At 34.2% G+C, this 20,104-nt stretch overlaps 1 long non-coding RNA gene across 2 annotated transcripts in view; it reads right to left on the bottom strand.

Annotated features, from left to right (window-relative positions):
- Positions 1-468: 468 nt before the first annotated feature.
- LOC736130 (uncharacterized) overlaps positions 469-20,104 on the bottom strand; it is a 64,217-nt gene continuing 44,581 nt past the window's right edge. For both annotated transcript variants that reach the window (XR_001713709.4, XR_001713708.4), the window contains 2 exons: positions 11,750-11,847; positions 469-1,071 (listed from right to left, as the gene is read on the bottom strand). This is a non-coding gene — a long non-coding RNA (uncharacterized LOC736130). The remainder of the gene's footprint in view (positions 1,072-11,749; positions 11,848-20,104) is intronic.

Genomic DNA, 20,104 nt, shown 5'->3' with positions numbered 1-20,104 from the left:
TTCAATTTCATTTAGCATTTAGTTCAAGACTACTAAATATTTATAGCTAATATTTTTTAATATTTGTAGTTTTTTGTTTGTTTCTTTTTTGCTACAATGAGCTCAAGGATTTTATCTGGAAGTTGTGCTTGCCAAGAAAACAGTCTTACTTACAGAATATGTTTATTTGTGGGAGAATGATAAATATTATGGTGTGGGGAGGTAACAAAATCACTTCTCCAAGTTCCTTTCTAGGGTCATCTATTTTATAATCCTACATGTTTTTATTAGTGTGACCTTTCTATTAAGATTTATTTTTTTAGAAAGTTGCTGGATGATGGTGAGGAAAATTCAAATGTATGTAAATATTATTGGGGAAAAATTGTAAAGGGGCTTAACATGACTCTTTTTAAAGAAAATAAATTTTAACTAAATTATTAATAGTTATTATTTAAATTAAATCCTTAGAAAAATAAAGAAAAATACAAGTGAATTTTAAAAAGTTTTATTATGGAATTATTCAAGTATACATGAAGGCAGGTAAAATATAGTACACCTGATATTTTCATAGAGAAAGAAAGAAAGAAAGAGAAAGAAAGTAAGAAAGAAAGAAGGAGGAAGAGGAAGGGGAAGGGGAAGAGGAAGAAGAGGAAGAAGATGAAGGAGGAGGAGGAGAGGGAGGGAGGAAGGAAGGAAGGAGAAGAGAAAAGAAAGGAAGGAAGGAAGGAGAAGAGAAAAGAAAGGAAGGAAGGAAGGAGAAGAGAAAAGAAAGGAAGGAAGGAAGGAAGGAAGGAAGGAAACCTAGTAGCAATAAACATTTATTATCTCAGTATCTGTGGGTTGGAAATATCTCAGCTGTGTGGTTTTGACTGAGTCACTCATGAGGCTCCACTCAAGCAAGATGTTGGCTTGGGCTGCAGTCATCTGAAGTATGACCAGGCCTGGAGGATCCACTTCCCAGGTGTTCCTCTCACATGGCTGTCAGCAGGAGGGCTCAGTTTTTCAGTGGCAGTTTTTGTTGGCAGGCTGACTCGGTTCTTTACCACATAGGGTTACTGGAATGTCCTCATGACATACATGGCCACTGCTTTCCTACAGAGCAAGAGAGATAAGATAGAAGACAAAGAGGAAGGCACCATGCTTTTTAATGACTTAGTGTTGGAGATCACACATTGTCACTTCTGTCACATTCTATTTATTAGGAGTAAGTCACTAAACATTGCTGACATTCAAGAAGAGAGGAATTAGTCTCCACTTGTTGAAAAGAGGATTATCAAAGAATTTTTAGACAAATTTTTAAATCAACACAATACTTTCATCCACTTCCCTCTCACCATTCCAACTATTTTGAAGAATATTCTGGTAAGCACACTATTTCACCCATGAATACTTCACAATGTGTGTCTCAAAATCATGAAAAAAGTAACTATTCCTCAGTGTCATCAAAAATCTAACCAGTATTCAAATTTCTCTGATTTTTTTCATAAAATTTTTAACAATTGGTTTGGTTTGTTAGAATTCAAAATAGACCACCAATTGCATTTAGCACCTTTTGAAGTAGTGTCAAATCCTCCTTAGATTAGCCAATTTGAAATATACTTACAATCAGACAAAGATAAAAGATATTCATACACTGCTTTGTTTCTACACTGTTTATTGTTCTTTTTATAAGAAACACTCAAGGAGTAAGAAAGCAGATTTTCCTAGGTTACCTTTGAACCTGGAATTTGTGTTACCACTTTGGTGATATTCCTAATAAGCCACAGGTGTACACTACAGGAGCAAGTAGAAACAGAGACAGGGATATGATGACAGTTAATTGTCCATAACCTATTTATCCCAAGGAACACTTATACATCTGTTACATATTTAGGTATTTGCTACTTGTCGTTTTTTTTGTGATTTTTGAGCAGAGAAACATCTATAACTAAAGCGCCGTAAAAAGGAATAATGCTATCAAGGGGCTTTAGAGAAGCACGACAAAGGAAGTGCAGCTTTTTGTGTGTTGGAAATGAATGGCTCCATTCATTTCAAAAGGGATTTTGTTTTATATGTACTGTATTGGGTTTGGGCACTAAACACTTGACTCCCATTTCAGAATGAATTAGTTTGTTAAATGCAAGTATTTAAATAGAATAGAAACTCTAACAATGAATTTCTTCAGTAAGTACTTTTATCTTATTGTATGAAATATTTTATAGTGTTATCCTTTTCTTTCACTAATATGTGTATATATGTATGCATTTCAACTTCTATTTTAAGTCAAATAGTTTTTATTTTTATTGTATTTATAAATTTGTTACACTTTTAAATCACTATTAACAAGTCATATTTTTATAAGTACAATTATAGGTAATCTTGCATAAATGATATTCTGTTATAAATGTTCAAAATAAAAAAATTGAAAAGTTCGTTGCTGACTATATGCTAGCTGCATATGAGAAATGTGGATTTAATCATATACTGAAATTAATATTTAACAATTTATCTAGAACACATTTTGAAATATTTAAAATATTCATTGTAGGTGGTTGTTTCTCCAACGACATTCCCACTTTTCCATTTAAATGCCAAATGTGTGTTCTGATATTGCATTTTCAGTGTATACATTTTACATTAATAAGTATCTAACTAATAAATTGCTTCATGATTCATTACTATATGAATTTGCAAGTTTCATATGACAAACGTTCTGTAGCTGATTTTTGCCTGTTATTCAACAAAATGTCAAAAATATAATTACTAGTAAATTTAAACTACTGTTCAACTTTGATTCACAAAGCACAACTCTTAATACTAAGAAATGTACACAAACAAGACTCCTGTTCATAGCTGGCATTAAACATCGAGAGCTGTTGACTTTGTTATCTTGATCCAATTTTTAATGCTTGCTGTTAAGTCTTTCTTTCTCCTTTCTTTTTCTTTCTTTTCTTTCTCTTCCTTTTTTTCTTTTCTTTCCTTTTCTCTTCTTATTTTTTCTTCCTTTCTTTTTTTAAATTTCCAAACCACCAGAGGATGATTTCCTTAAGAATGTTCTCTCAGGTATGTTCAGAATATTAATTAGGCCCATCTATTCCTGTCGGGTAATAACAATGTCCATGGGCTGAATGGATGCTGTGACCTGTGAAAGAACTATTCACATGCTTTAGTCTGCCCTAGCACATTCTTTAACAAGTGAACATAGACCTTTTTCACAGTCATCCTAAATGTTTCAACTGTGTGCTTTATGTTTGCTTCTTGCATCTCCAACCATACAGCTTTTCCTTCCCCTCTTTCGGGGAAGACTTCCTTGCACTACTCATTTCAATGCATCTGCCTTTATGACTACATTACTGCCATACCTATGGGGCTTCTTACTGTATTTGCCTATAACTGGAGGAGAGTTTAAAGAAATTAAATTTATTTAGACTAAATCTTCTGGGGGATGTAAAAATATCTTAAATAATTAGCAGTAATTAAAAAGGATCTATTCAGACTAGATAAAAGGTAAACAGAGTGGTTGCTTAAATATAGTCATTTAAGTATAGTGGTTAGTTGGCTTAGTTTTTCCATTTGCATGTGTTATTTAACCTCCTGTTGGCAAATAACTTCAAAAGAAGAAAAAGCATTGACTTTTGTTTATTCAGTTGGTGCAAAAGTAATTGCTGTTTTTGCCATTACTTTCAATGACAATTATTTTGCACCAACTTAATGGCATAATTTTTTGACTCATAAGTGCTATTAACAAATTGGTATTGTTAAAAAATTAATTATTTTTAATGTAGATGTTGCAACTAACACTGGATATAATATCAAGAAAACAATGCCTGAGTAAAACTAGGGTTTTTTTTTTTTTATTAATTTTTAGTGTGGACCTGACGGAAAGGTATTATGGTTATATTTTCCTATAAGTTTTATTCTGACATTTCTCTACCTCAATTAGCTATTCTTTTTGTGTATTAAAAGGATTAAATATTTAACTATTCTCAAAGTCCTCCTTAAATTGTTTCAAATTAGAACTTGTCTTATGAGTGGTCAGAGGAGATAGATTATATTTTTATGCAGAAACATTTACTAGCACCTGTTAGTATATATATATATATACTATATATATGCATAAAGGTAGTTTTCTAAGTATTTATTCATGCATATATGAGTACACACACACAGAGATTTGTACAAAACAAATACACATAATTTTCTTTTTTTTTTTTTTTTTACAATTTACAGTTTAGTAGATTGGGCAACCACATATGCTGTGCTTTGAGGAGGACATAAAGGAAGACATCTAAAACAGAAACTCTATCATTTGGTATTTTAGTGTTATAGTTCCATTCTTCAGAACTTTATGTGAAACCATATTTTATTTTAAATATGATCAGTTAACATATTTAAAAAATGATAACCAGCCTATGAAAAAATACAAAATGAAATAAAATGGACTGGGAAAAAGAGTGAAAAAGACAGAAAGGAGTATAGAAAATACTGAAAAAATACATGGCAGTCCAAAGATACATTTTTGCAAGGGCCATTCAAACTCAGTCATCCTATGATAGTCAAAAATACGTATAATGATTTTTGGTGCAAAAATATCACCACGAAGATCAGAGCATGATATTATTGATGTTAAGCTTACAGATTTGATCTCTTATAAGACATACAATTTCACTCATGTGTAACTGCCTATTCAGCCATTTTGCAAATGCATAAGAAATACAAAATTAGAAAACAAAAGCAAAATTGCAGATGAATTCATTTTATAATGATGGTGGGTTTGTTACACAACCTTTATATACAGAAGAGAATATATTACTTGAAAGTGTACATAGTCTTGGTTTTTGGGAAACAAATAATGTTTGCATCATTCTGGACTGCAGAAAGCATTAAGGGTTAGCCAGAAAAATCTGGGTTTAGAAAATGGTTCTGCTAATACATTGACTGAGAGAACTTCATGTCACCAAATAGGAGTCTTTACAAGAAGAATAATAATACATTCCTTGAGGAACAGTTGTGAGAAGATAACCTAAGTGTAATAACATTATAAAATAACTATCTCAGGGAAAGAAAGCCTTAACATTTTCATGTAATTAGTTTTGTGTAATATTGCTAAATAGAAAAATTGCTACCTTCAAAATATAGAAAAATACCTCTCTTAGGAAGATGTAATAAAGACATAATAAAAAACTTTAATGAATGTGAAACACAATATAGCACAAAAAGCAAATATATAGTGTTTGGACTATATTTAGAAAGTGAGAATTCTAGGTTATGTCAGCAGGTAAAGTCCCTGTATTTTATGCTCATACCTGCAGGTTGCATTCCCCTCCCAGCTGGCATGGAAGGTCATTGTATACTATTTTGTTCCTCTTTCTCTGGGATCTATTGCTTGTGCTGACTTCCATCCTGCACCTATCCACACCAGATATACCCACCAAGATGCACCAAGCCTGCCAGGAGAACCTTCTAGTTAAATACCATCTCATCTTTTCATAATAATTGGTCTTCATTTCTAGCAGTTCTTTCATTTAATAACAACAAAAATAACCTCATTAATAATATTTAAATTGATACGTTATTATCAAAGTACTAGATTCCATAGTTTAGTTTTATGTCCTTAACTGTCTAGGCGTATTTTGTTATTTAAATTGAAAAAAATACTTACATCTAATTATACACTGCCATTCTATAATTTATACTTGCAAACTCTGAGAATAGATTTAATGAGTATAAATATCCAATAGAGTCCCACTGTGCTGTAAATAAAATAATAATTTTAATATATCATAATATTCTATTAGCATGAGAGACCTTAAAATATGAATAAAGATATGCTAAAATTAAATTATTATAATTTGATACCATGACAAAAGAAAGCATCTGACTTAGAAACTTTTTTAGAAGGTTTTGTGTGTATAATTTCATGGAGGGAACTAAAACAAATCAGGTTATCATGCTCAGGATTTTGAGTAGGTGATTTTCAGGCATCAGTTTTCAAATGGGATGCCACATAAATAAGGTGACACATGAATTATTGACATTATGGCTCAGTTATAGGTAATCAATTTTTACCTCATCATAAATGTAGAAAAAATTATGTGAAATAAAAAGAATACTAAGCTACTGGATAAGGTGGCTTTTAAAGAATGTTTGGGAGTTAGGCATAAAGAAAACTAGCTTTCAATTATACCTCAAATTCTTGTAAGTTTTTCCAGAGAGTATTAGTTTGGATTTTGAGGATTTCTAACACTAATGACAAGCTATATAATTCCTCTGACTTTCAAAAGGCTTACTCTCAGCTAAAATAATAAAATTGTATTTTTAATCTAGAAATTTCTCTAAAGCGACCTGTTCTAGTATAGATAAGCCTGGTCTTATTGATGAGCTTCTAATGACTTATATTAACTAATCAATGGTAATATTGTTCCATATCAGTACTGGATCCTATTCTCTTGATGTCCAGCAATATGATGTCCAGCTCCATCCTGGAATATACATATTTTATACTATTTTATTTTTTGTCATCTTTTTAAAACATTATAATTGTTGTAAGGTAGCTATACCCCAATACAGATTACAATCTTGAAGATGTAGTGACAAAATGAACACACAACCAAAAATTGGCTTTCTTGCTGACCTTAAGAGAGTGATATAAATTATTTTGCAATTTTTATCACTCTCTTAAGGTCAGCAAAGAAAGCCAATTTTCTGTCATAACTTTTCCTTATGAATTTCATAAAAATGAGCAGTTTTCAAATATAAAGATATAATGTGGTACAGAAGAAAGACTGAAATCAAAGTGGAAATCCTGGTTTGTCACTTACTGATCCTATATTTTTAAGAACATTATTTCAACTCTTCAAGCTTATTTTTTCCTCCAAAGTAAGATCAGTATTACTCATAATTCTCTGACTCCAGGAAAATAAATAGGCAAGTTATTTAAAATTTGTATACTATGATAATTATAATATTTATCTTGCAAAGTTGTTGTTATGAATATGCAATCAAATGAGATCTATAACAGTGTCTGGAAAAAACAAATTTCTCCGTAAATGGTTATGTTTTTTAAATGTTGAGTGGTACTTTTCCTTGTTAATAGGGCTCCAAGGCAAAATAAGTGTTTTGAGCAGAGACCCAATGCATAAAAATGTTTGGAGTTTATTCAACCCAGAGCATGCCTCTGAAAAGTCTATCTATTAGCTCCTACTTCTAAAATCCTCAGAACTACTCAAGGCTCTTGACAATCATAGTTCGTTTCTGTTGTGTGTTACCAAAGAACCTTGAACTTTAATTTTAAAATATAATTTACTAAGAAAAAATTCTGTAAATAATTTTACTCTGTACCTAACTAATGATTTACATACAAGAAAGACCAGATTATTGCACATGAAAGTTGTGTCCATCTGAATGTAATCTGTGTCTTTGGGATCTGGACACAAAGCCTGTGGACAATCAGGTAAAAATAACTTTTTTTTTAATGAAAAAGAAAGTTATATATGTAGTTTACAAAAACGAATATATATATACATATATATATATATATGAATGAAAAAATTTTGAGTGGTGATCTATCCACATTTCGGATTTTCTTTAAATTTTCTTAAGATCACAAGGAAATATGGATGCCAAACTTCTGCTTCTGATAATATTAGTATAAGCATTTTGAACGAAACTTCACAGTGAGAATCACAAGAAAGACTAGATAAAACACTTTTGAAAAATCTGCTGAAATACCTCAGAGAAGTAAGAAGACAGTGAAGGTTCACAAAACTTAAATTCAGGAAAAGGATTCCCAGACTGATAAGCATTGTGTTGAGGAGATGTCATTTTCCATTAGAGGCATCTGCTGATGACTGAGAAGTTAATAACCTAATGAATAGTTTGACTAGCTTCCAAACTAAGAAGATGAATTCCAGCGTCTACCAAGAGAGAATATTTTGGTAAACATTCTCATAAATACACTCTGAAATAGGACCCTGAAAGGCTATTATCTAAGAATGAAGAGAAACTCAAAGTAGGCTCTCTACTGGAGCTGCTAAAGCCTAGCTTGAAAGCATCAAAAACTCTGAATGTAATTAAGTTAGCTGGAATTGTAAATGTCCTAACCACCCGCCAGTATCAAGAGTAAATTATTTTTAGAAGATTCAATTAGCACTACAGTGTTTCATATAAATGACTGACTCTCAATGAAAACTAAATTATATACTCTGAGATAAAACAAATGAATGAAAGCCAAGAGAAAAAAGAGTCAATAGAAGCAGCTTTACAGGATGTCAAGATAATGGAATACAGGGAAAAAACAAAATTGAAATCAACTAAACTTAATTAAGAAGACATATAAGAAAATTGAAAAGCTTGTTAGGGAACTTAAAACCACAACAAAGAACAAAACTGAAATTTTAGATGTGAAAATTATAGTAAGTAAATTATAATTGGAACTCAATGAAAGTTTTATTAGTGGCTGAAACAAAACTGGAGAGAGTGTTTATAAACTGGAAGATAAATCAAAAGAAAATATCTGGAATGAAGTCCTAGCAGAAAGAGAACAAACAAATGAAAGAGATAGATGTAAATATGGATATGAATAGATACAGAGAAAGAGAAAAGGAAAAGAGAGAGAGAGAGACATACCTAGACAGGAGGAAAGATAGAAGGAATACTTTAAAAGATAATTACAGGTATTGGGAATTTTCAAAAAATTGACCAAAAAATATCAAGTCACAGATTCAAAAAGCTTCACAAACACAAAATCCAAAAAGCTGGAACAGCATGTGAGCATACACACACACACACACACACACACACAGATTTGGATAATTCTATTAAAAGTTCTGAAAACCAATGACAGAAAATATTCAAATTATCTGGGGGAAAGGAGGAGGGATGACATAATATCTAAAAAGGAGCAACAATTAGACTGACATCTGACTTCTCAATAAAGCCAGACGATAATAAAATATTTTTAAAGTACTGATGAAAATACCTATGTGCCAAGAATTCTATTTCCGTGGAAAATATCCTTCAAAAATACATACGAATTATAGACATTGTCACAATGAGAAAATATGAAAAAATTAATCACCAATAGATCTTCACTAAAGGTAATCATTTCACTCCAGATGCAACTTAGATATGCAGAAAGGAATAAAGAACAGAGAAAGAGGTAAAAGTATGGACAAATCTAAATTAATACAGATTATATAAAATAATAGAAACAGTGTCTAAAACATATATAGCATATAGAGAATGTCAAAATAAATGACAAGAATAGCGTGCAAGTTAGGAGAAAAATAAATGGAGTGAAAAGATTATAAGGTTTTTGCACTGTCCAGAAAGAGATTTATTATGTTCAATCAAGCTGCTATTTTTAAAAAACTACAGAAGAAAGAAAACTAAAACTAAAAGAAATACAACTAAATATGAACAGTAATAGGAATAGTTAAGCCTCTTTTTATTTTTCTACTTCTTTTTAAACTTATATGAAGTAAATGGAGTGAAAGGGATATAAGGTTTTTGCATTGTCCATAAAGAGGGTAGATAGTTTTATTAGACTTTGATAAGTCAAGAATGAATGCTTTAATTCTAGTGTAAACACTAGCATTGTCTAAGTAGTGTATTTCTTACAAATGAATGAGACTTAGAATAACAAGGATTTAATCAGATGAAAATAACATAAGAAATTAAAGAAACAAAATAAGTTGAACAAATACAAATATTCAAATAGTAGATTTAAATCCAAATTTAATTTGGATTTAAATAATAAACTAAATTTTCCATTTCCAAGCCAAAGATTGTCACACAAATTAAAAATAAAATGAATAAAAGAGTAGCAAAGAGCACACTCAGCACTAGTTCTAAATATCATTTTCCAGTAATAGGAACTAAAGCTTCTTAGAGAAATGTCTGATTCCATGACTGAGCCAGGGAATATTGAATGTGGAGCACCTTGCTTTGCCAGAAAGTAAGAAAGTGTTCAAAAACCAGAGAAACACAGCATTTAAAAAGGGCACAGGGGCTGATTGAAAAGAGTTCCTAGTGGTCAAAACTGAAGCAATTTGAGCTACAAAATAAATACTGTACTGTTGTATTAATGATTACAAATACAAAAAATTACCAGATTTAATCAATGTTTTCTTATACCAATTTGTTTTTATTTGGCCAATTATTGAAGCTATTATAATTTTTAAAATTACCTCACTGTCCATTGCCAAATGGCTTCCATGGTCAAAGAACAATGTAATACAACTCAAGAAAAAAAACACAACAAATGTAATATGATTACTGGCTTAAGTACAGGCACATACAAAGACGTGCAAAGATTTTTAAAAATGGAATACCAAGAACTGAGACCAAGTCAGAATATCATAGCTAAATGAAATACCTGCTAGATAAACCTAAGAATTGTGTGAGAAACAGAACCTATAAGATATGTTAAAAAAACAAAAATTTCAAATAAGAAGGTAGCTCTGATATGTTATTTGTAATGATGTCTTTTACACAAGAAATAAAGCTGGAGACAATTGCACTTTTAGATTAAAACTATTGGTTCTTTGTACGTCTATGAACCAGAGGCCTAAGTATATACTTTTAATTTCAAGCAAATATCTTGAACACATCATGGGCACAAATCTTTTTGTAAATGTTGTGAGAGAGAAAAGAAAAGAAGGAAGTATTAAATGTTAAAAGTATTTTTAAAATTCTTACAGAAAGCAACATGACTTAGATACAATATTTTGCATTCATTCAACTACTGTTTATTGAGATCTACTATGTGCTAGGTAATGTCCTAAGTGTTTGGGATAATTTAAAGATCTCACCTTTATAGAACTCACATTCCAGCAGGGAAAGACATGAAATAATCCATATACATAATCAATTAATAATCTCATATGTTAGAAGCTGATGACTGCAATTGAAAAAGAAATAGTATAGGTAAAAGTAATCGGGAGTGTATCAGGAAAATGGTGGTGGGTGCAGATGAATAATTATGAACCCAGAATTTAAGAGATAGTGTTAAGCACAGAAAGAACTTCAGAAAAACTTCAAGAGACAGAGGTTGATTGTGCCTGGGAGTTAGCAAATGATTTTATATAAGAACAAAATATTTAAAAAAGCTTTGAAGTTTTTAAGTCTACGAGATTGGGGACGTAGTGCCACTTTCACTAAAAGAAAGAAATCATTATGAGCATTTAATTTAAAGCTAAAATTGATGAAATTGATTAGGGCAACCTAAAAGTGTGGTACCACCTAGAGATATCCAGATGAATTTTTAAATATTTAGAGAAAACAGTGGGAGTCACAAGGACAACTGGCAATGAAAGAAACTAAAATAGAGAATAAGGTACAATATTTTATGAAATGATTTTTAGGATTTTCTAGTAAAGCCTTAAAAAGTCAATTTGCAAATTAGAAATGATTAGCAAAACTATTATCTTTTGGTATCTGTATTTTTGGATGAGTAAAATTAAGCTAAAATCTAGATCCAAACTGAAGGTCAAGCCTTAGAAAAGGTGTGATATTATTCATTAATCAAATAAGCATATATGAACATATGCATACATAAATATTACATGCCTGTATATGCATATGTGCATTTTAGAGGCAAATATACAAACATGCCAAAGTGTCTGTTTTTAAGAATGAATTGTCTTCACAACTCAACCGATATGGAATATTTTTTCCAAGATTATATTCTCCACAGGTATGAGAGAATTACCTAGAATTTCTAACATGCTGTAGAATTAGACATCTTGAAGGAGATTTATGTTGACTTTCTGCTTGTTTGTTTATTTACCTTTATTTTCCAGCTCCACCACTAGATTACAATCTTCTTGAGGAAAAAGGCTTCTTTTATCTTCGTTCTTTGTCTTCTTTCTGCCCTCTGCACCATGCCTAATGGATAATAAGTATCCATTGTTTAAAAGAATCAGTTAGTAAAATTAATTAGTCGGGACAATATATTCTCCAGTAGTTATTCTCTTTTTTTCTTGTTCTTGTATGATTTCAAATCTGTTACTGAGACTACTTGCCATCATGTTCAGTACTGAGCTCTACAAAAGAAGTAATTAGTACAATATTTGTTCACATATAAGACATCATTTTTGTCTCCTTGCTTCATGTAACCTGTCAGACAGAGCAGGGGAAGTTTTACATTCAATTGCTCTGTATTCCCCAATACACACTAGGAGAAGGAAAAAGCCATATTTAATAGCAGACGTCTGCTCTTAACATAAACCTATATAAGATCATATTAATTGAAAACTGTAGAACATACTGAAATCTCCAGACGCCATATAGAAATGGAAAATAATTATAATTAAGGTATTTAATTAATATCAGTTTAATATTGAATATAATCTTGATATTAAATGTAATTAAATATTAAATGAAACTTCCTTAGTTACACCTACACTTATAACCTATGCTCGTGAAAACCTGCTGATCTATTGTACCTCTATGTACTACTGGGCCGGAGAAGCATGGTATGAGTGTATTCTGATTAATGGTAATTGAAACTTCCTTAAACTATCCCTTTACTACTCACCCTTCCCATTTCAAGTTCCAGCAGAAGGTTTCCAAGCTTGAGCATGACTACTCGCATATTTGGTTTAATTCATTATGTTTTAATTCAGAAGATTGTTTTACAATCATCCAGAATTCTTTCTAATAAATGATAATCTATGAATATGGTTGAACTCCACTATACTCTGATGATGTTATAAGAAATTATTCAAGTTTCTATTGCTATGTAACAACCCACCCCGAAATTAATTCTATGAATTGACTGAGTTCAGTGTGTGGATCTTGCTTGGGGTCTCTCATGTGGTTACAGTCAGATGGCAGCACAGGAGTCATCTGAAAGCTTGACTGGGCTGCATATCTGAGATGGTTTCTTCTCTCACATGTCTAGTGCTTCAGCTGAGAAAGCTAGAATACTAGGAGACAGACTGGGCATCTCCATCTCCCCATGCAGCTTTTTCATGTGGCTAGCTTGGACTTATTTACAGTATGGCAGTCTCAGATAGTGAGTCTTCTTGCCTGGTGGCTGGTTCCCCAAGAGTGCTCCTTCTAAGAGAGCAAGAAGGAAACTGCTAGGCTTCTTATGATCAACTCTTAAAGTCACATCGAGTTACTTTTACTGCCTTTTATTTATTTTATTTGGTCTGCCTAGATGCAATGTAGGAGGAGACTACACAAATATATTAATACCAGGAGCCATAGTTCTCTGGGGGCCACCTTTGAAAAGTTTATGCCATCTTTCATACCCTCTCAAGCCAAGAAAAGCAAACACAATCTACAAGACATGTATTTTGCCTTTGCCTCTTTTTTGTTTGTTTGTTTGTTTGTTTTTGGAGACAGGTTCTCACTCTGCTACCCAGGCCGTAGTGCAGTGGTGTAATCATAGCTCACTATAGCCTTGAACTCCTGGACGTAAGGGATCCTCCTGCCTCAGCCTCCTGAGTAGCTAGGACTATAGGTGTACACCACCTTGCCCATCTAATTTTTTAATTTTTTTATAGAGATGGCATTTTGCTATGTTGCCAGGCTGATCTTGAACTTCTGGCCTCAAGTGATCTTCTCAGCTTGGCCTCCCAAAACAGCGGGATTACAGGCATAAACCACTGCACTCTGCCTGCCTTTGCCTTTGACTATTTGCTTAACACTTTTAATTTTTGAACCAGCTTCAACAACATTCTCTATTACATATCACAAAGAGTAACTTTCACACCAGGCACAAAAATGAGTGGTATGCAATAGACACTCTCTCTTTATGCCTAATTTATGCTGATTATTCTTTTGTTCAGCACATTAATATTTGGAAGAATTCATGGTATCTTAATTAAAATGTCATTTGAAACTCAAAGTATTTCAAGGTATACTTACTGAATACTTATTATGTGCCAGAAACCATGCTAAGTGCTAGGGATACGCCAATTAACATAAGACTATTCTATCTTCAGAGAGCTTAGAATGAGGACAGGCAGAGCATGCAGCTTCCACATTTCAATATCCCCTTGCACAGATTCTCATATAGTTATCCAAAACTCTTTTTCTCAAACCCTCACATTTTATCTGAAATCTCCTTCAGGCTGAAAAGAAACCATCTTTCAGGTTCCAAGAAGAGTTTAGCAAATGAAACAGTACAAGTGATAAATGTTAACTGTTGTTCCTTCTTTCCTTCCCCTACATGATTTCAGGTGGGATTTATTAAGAGAAGATGTATTTCTTCTTCTAGGTCATGAAGAACATTTTTTCTTTATCTGTATCCTCCAAGGAAGCTCATGGTGAAATAGATAAAATGTCAGAAATAATTAAGAAAAATGCAGGGGTATCCAACAATCTAAAATTACACCTTTTGGTGATGCCTAGTTTTTATCTCCTTGGTCCCTTGACAGGTATAAACACCAACTTATCACATTCTTTAGATGGTGGTGTGTTAAATCAATGATGAACACCTGGTGCAGTGAACAGGGAGGATGAAAAGGAAATTCTCTTAGAAAGCAGAGGTCATGGGTTCTAGAAGGTCAATGTACACTATGTGATCAATACAGAATCTAGAATCCCTCAGAATTATTGCATTAAAAGACTCCTAAATCTCTTTAATCATTTTACTAGATTCAATCACACCTCTATTTTATCACTTTTTTAACCTACTATTTTCTGTAACTACAAAAATTGCTGTTTTAAACATTTGTTTCAGTATTTTTTTTCAGTAGTAGGTGTTTAAATCAGTATGGTAGTAAACTCAACACACGGGCAACGTGGACCCCCGTATCAGAAATGTGATATCTCACAGTTATGAGCCTCTCTTTTGTAAAGACCTTGAACATATTTTTCTACCTCAGTTAAAATCCTCCTACTCTAGATATACAAACTAGTTTTAATTAAGTGCACTTAAGAATCAGTTTTTTCCCAATGGGCCATAATAAATAGATATGGACCATTTATTACTATACTATTAATTATTTAAAATACATGCTACTAAAGTCTTTGAACAAGTAAATAAAAAACATCTGTAACTACATTAATTCACCTAATGCTTTTAATTACTCATTAGTAGTGGTAGTTATAATAAAACAGATACAAACTTTTAAATATACCGGTGTCAAGTAATGCTAAATATTTTTATATAACCTTAATTGTTCTAATAACAATTGGAACTGTTCTTATTTCTACAATGTGGATGTAAAAATAAGGCATAGAGCGAAAAAATAATTTTTCCATGTTCTCTCAGGAGGAAGTAGAAAAATGAGAGGTGACAGCATGCTGGCAGCCCTCACGGCCCTCGCTGGCTCTCAGCGCCTCCTCTGCCTGGGCTCCCACTTTGGCAGCACTTGAGGAGCCCTTCAGCCTGCCGCTGCACTGTGGGAGCCCCTTTCTAGGCTGGCCAAGGCCAGAGCCGGCTCCCTCAGCTTGCAGGGAGGTGTGGAGGGAGAGGCTTGGGCAGGAACTGGGGCTGCATGCAGTGCTTGCGGGCCAGCTCGAGTTCCGGGTGGGTGTGGGCTCGGCGGCCCCACACTCGGAGTGGCCGGCTGGCTCTGCCGGCCCCAGGAAATGAGGGGCTTAGCACGTGGGCCAGCGGCTGCAGAGGGTGTGCTGGGTCCCCCAGCAGTGCCAGCCCACCAGCGCTGCGCTCGATTTCTCACCGGGCCTTAGCTGCCTCCCCGCGGGGCACGGCTCGGGACCTGCAGCCCGCCATGCCTGAGCCTCCCAGCCACCGCCTCCATGGGCTCCTGTGCGACCGGAGCCTCCCTGATGACCACTGCCCTCTGCTGTAAGGCGCCAAGTCCCATCGACCACCCAAGGGCTGGGGAGTGCAGGCGCACAGCGCGGGACTGGCAGGTAGCTCCACCTGCAGTCCCGGTGCGGGATCCACTGGGGGAAGCCAGCTGGGCTCCTGAGTCTGGTGGGGACTTGGAGAACCTTTGTGTCTAGCTCAGGGATTGTAAATACACCAGTCGGCACTCTGTATCTAGGTTTGTAAACACACCAATCAGCACCCTGTGTCTAGCTCAGGGTTTGTGAATGCACCAATAGACACTCTGTATCTAGCTACTCTGGTGGGGACTTCGAGAACCTTTGTGTCCACACTCTGTATCTAGCTAATCTGGTGGGGATGTGGAGAACCTTTGTGTCTAGCTCAGGGATTGTAAACACACCAATCAGTGCCCTGTCAAAATAGACCTCTCGCTCTCTGTAAAATGGACCAATCAGCAGGATGTGGGTGGGGCCAGATAAGAGAATAAAAGCAGGCTGCCTGAGACAGCAGTGGCAATCCGCTCGGGTCCCCTTCCACACTGTGGAAGCTTTGTTCTTTCGCTCTTTGCGATAAATCTTGCTGCTGCTCACTCTTGGGGTCCACACTGCCTTTATGAGCTGCAACACTCACCGCAAAGGTCTGCAGCTTCACTCCTGAAGCCAGGGAGACCACGAACCCACCGGGAGGAACGACCAACTCCAGACAGGCCGCCTTAAGAGCTGTAACACTCACCAGGAAGGTCTGCAGCTTCACTCCTGAGCCAGGGAGACTACGAACCCCACCAGAAGGAAGAAACTCCAAGCACATCTGCGCATCAGAAGGAAGAAACTCCGGACACGCCACCTTTAAGAACTGTAACACTCACTGCGAGGGTCCGCGGCTTCATTCTTGAAGTCAGTGAGACCAAGAACCCACCAATTCCGGACACAATTATATATAAATCATTTTCTGTCTCTGATTATTCCATAAAAGTACATTCTTTCAAGTGGAATACTGGATCAATCGTGTGGTATTTTTCAGTTTTGCTTACATATTATCAAATTATTCTTTAGATTCTGGAATATGTTTAGAGTCTGGAAAGTTTTCACCAATTTGTGCTTATTTCATGAAAATAAGAAAGCTTCAGTATCTTCAAACTCTATTCAACATTGGAATTTTCCAATACAATAGTTTCAGTGAGAGCATTTTGATATTCACTTCTTTATTAGTGAGGTTAAACTTTTTTATACTTTATTAAATATTTATATTGATGTTTATGTTAATTGTATATACCTAGCCCTTATCCACTCTTTTGTTAATGTTTTCTATTTTAATATTTTTTCAATTTCTAACATTAAACTTTTTTTTAATCTGGTGGAAGTCAAATTAATCTTCCCCCCTTGCTAGTGTCATGTCATCTTTGCACTTTGAGAATTCTTTTAAAACCTAATAATAGAAAAAAGATTAAAAAGGGGTAAAAAGGATTAAAAATGGACTTTTGGGCCAGGCACAGTGGCATACCTATAATCCCAAACTTTGTGAGGCTGAGGCAGTAGGACTGCTTGAACCCAGGAGTTCAAGACCGACCTAGGCAACATGGAGAGACCCTGTCTCTACAAAAAATTTTAAAATTAGCCAGGCATAGTGGCATGCATCTGTGGTCCCAGCTACTTGGGAGGCCGAGGCAGGAAGATCACTTGAGCTCAGGAGGTCAAGGTTGCAGTAAACGGTGTTTACACCACTGCATTCCAACCTGTGTGGCAGAGTGAGGTTGGAATGCAGTGGTCCCAGCACAGTTCTCTGCAGCCTTGTCTCAAAAAAAAAAAAGAACTTTTATTTATTATTTTATTAACTTCTTAATATTTAGAGTGTTTACAATGAGCATGCATTTGTGAAATAATTTTGTAATTGCAATAATATAAATTTGTGTCATAATTTGGAAAGAGGTTATATGAAGAAAGCATCAGAAAAAAATAAAATTGATCGTTAAAACACAAATAAAGGTTTCAAATCAAAATGAAGAGAACATATTCATGAATTATGAAAAAATCTAAAAACATAAAACCTGCTTATAGTTTTCAGTCTGTATTTTAAAAATTAATAGAGTATAAGAGAAAAGCAAATAACTATGGTGGTCATGGCTTTTTTTTTTTTTAACTTTATACTATCCTAGGTTCTATTAAAAGAAAGAAATTAGCAAAAATATTTTGTGGAGTATAATGCAAGCTACCTAGAACCCTTGACTATGAAGTTCTTGGTAGGTTCATTTTCAGAACAGCAGAAAATTCACCATAAAGTTAACAGTTTAAAATTTAATTAATTCAAATGAAAATATTTTTAAAATAAAAACCATCTCTTGATTTTCTAAACATAGTCTTGCTCAGTTAAGATTATTTGTTTTATTTTACTCGGTTAAATAAAAATAAGTTATACAAGAATTGTAAGGGCAGACACAGTGGCTTAGGCTTATAATCCCAGCACTTCGGGAAGCTGAGACAAGAAGATCTCTTGAGCCCAGGAGTTCGAGACCAACCTGGGCAACACAGGGAGACCTCATCTCTACAAAAAAAATTAATAAATAAAATAAAAGTAACTGTGGTTCCAGCTACTCAGAAGGCTGAGCTGGAATAATCACTTGAGCCTGGGAGATTGAGGCTGCAGTGAGCCGTGATCATGCCACTGCGCTGCAGCCTGCGTGACAGAGAACAACTGTCTCAGAAAAATAATAATAATAGTGATACACTCAGAATGTGTCAAAGTATGAAATTCAACTTTGCTTTTTATCTATGCCTATGAAATAACACTATTCTTCTTGAATGGTTAAGTATACTGAGGAACAGACTGATAGTCTACATGGATATTTGAAACTTGTGTGTATAACATACCTAAACCTACATGACAATTCCAACTCTGTATTTGTAAAACTAATACACAAACATAAGAAAAAACAAACTATGGTGGTCAACATTATTTTACTTTATAAAATAAAATAAAATCTGAAATGTACTGATGGCAAAAGAAAAAAAATTTTAAAGGCGGCTGTGGTTTTTGAAATTTTGAAAGCTATAGTTTTTTCACTAATATTCATAGGCTTAGTGCTGGCAGCCCTTGTTGTCATTTGCTCTTTCTAAATTTTACTCAGGGATAACTGAGTCCAGGGCACAGAGAATTAAGTAAAAATAAATTATTTTTTTTTAATAACTTAAATAAATCATCCCTGAGCAGTAGCTCCAGAGGCTTTTTGAATAGAAATAGTCAATTTGAACTTTTCCTAATTGGTTTTCTTTGGAGGAGTCTTATTTGCTTGATTCACATGTTGTACCATGTTCCAAACAGGTATTATTGTGAAGTGGCTGATGTTAGAGTTCATGACATATGGTTGTGTGATTGCATTTTTTTTTTGTAAAATATTTGTGGCAGAGTTTTTAAAGCACCTTTATGTGGTGAGAGTAGCGACACTATGAAATAAAACTATGCTTATTTTTTGAAATTCAGTTTCCCAAATGTTTAGTTCTAGAAGAGAATTGAAGCCTGAATTTTGTTTTTGAGGTTTCCAAATTCTCCTCTGGTAATTTACCATCCCAACCACACATTGCAGAGTAATGGCCAGTACATCCTATTGCAAAGGTGCATTACTCAACCCTTTGGTGACCACTGAATATCTTCTAGACTGTCTTCATAGTACCCCAAAAGAGAGAAATGGCCCACCTGCATAATCCTGGGAAATTCTAAAAACAACTATAGGAAAGACAGTAATTTATGTACTGAATGCTCCTCTGTCCTATTCGACACATTTTTTAGAGTATGTCATTTTCTAAAGCACTTTGACAGGTCACCTTTAATGAAATCAAAGCTTTTAAGGGGAAAGGACTGATGACATTGCAGCCCTAATATTCTCTCTCTTCCAGATGGGCATAGTGTTAGCTGCTTAACTTAGCACAGTATTAGCTGCAAGATGCATGAGTTCCAAAATGATTCTAAGTGTTCATTTAACATGAGGCTTCCTTTGAGAAAAGGCTGCCAGTGGTGCATAATTGTGCCAAATGTGCAGCAGTTTCATAATGTGGGCTGTAATCCACTAGGAACTAAATCCTGCTATTACTCTCTTTAGGGAGACTTCTAAAATCCTACTCTTCTTATTGTCAATAGTAACCTGGAGTAGTTAGAGGTTACTGGAAATCTCCTTTAAAAATTGCTGCACATATGTTGAAGCTTTCTTAATGTAAGTCACAGTAATGTGTTTATCAATTGGGCTACTGCTAAAGCCACAAGATGGGCATCCAACACATTTCTTCTCTCCTAATAAGTTATTCTTTTATTTTGTGTATTATGACTTTAGTTATAATTTAATCTTAAAATTTAAAAAAATTGACTTCAATAACTGGAATATTTTTGCATACTAACAAAAAA

The sequence above is a fragment of the Pan troglodytes genome, chromosome 2, assembly GCF_028858775.2.
Source record: "Pan troglodytes isolate AG18354 chromosome 2, NHGRI_mPanTro3-v2.0_pri, whole genome shotgun sequence".
NCBI classification, from domain to species: domain Eukaryota; kingdom Metazoa; phylum Chordata; class Mammalia; order Primates; family Hominidae; genus Pan; species Pan troglodytes.
The sequence above is the reverse complement of the archived record's forward strand: the minus strand, read 5'-3'. Positions and strand labels throughout refer to the sequence as shown.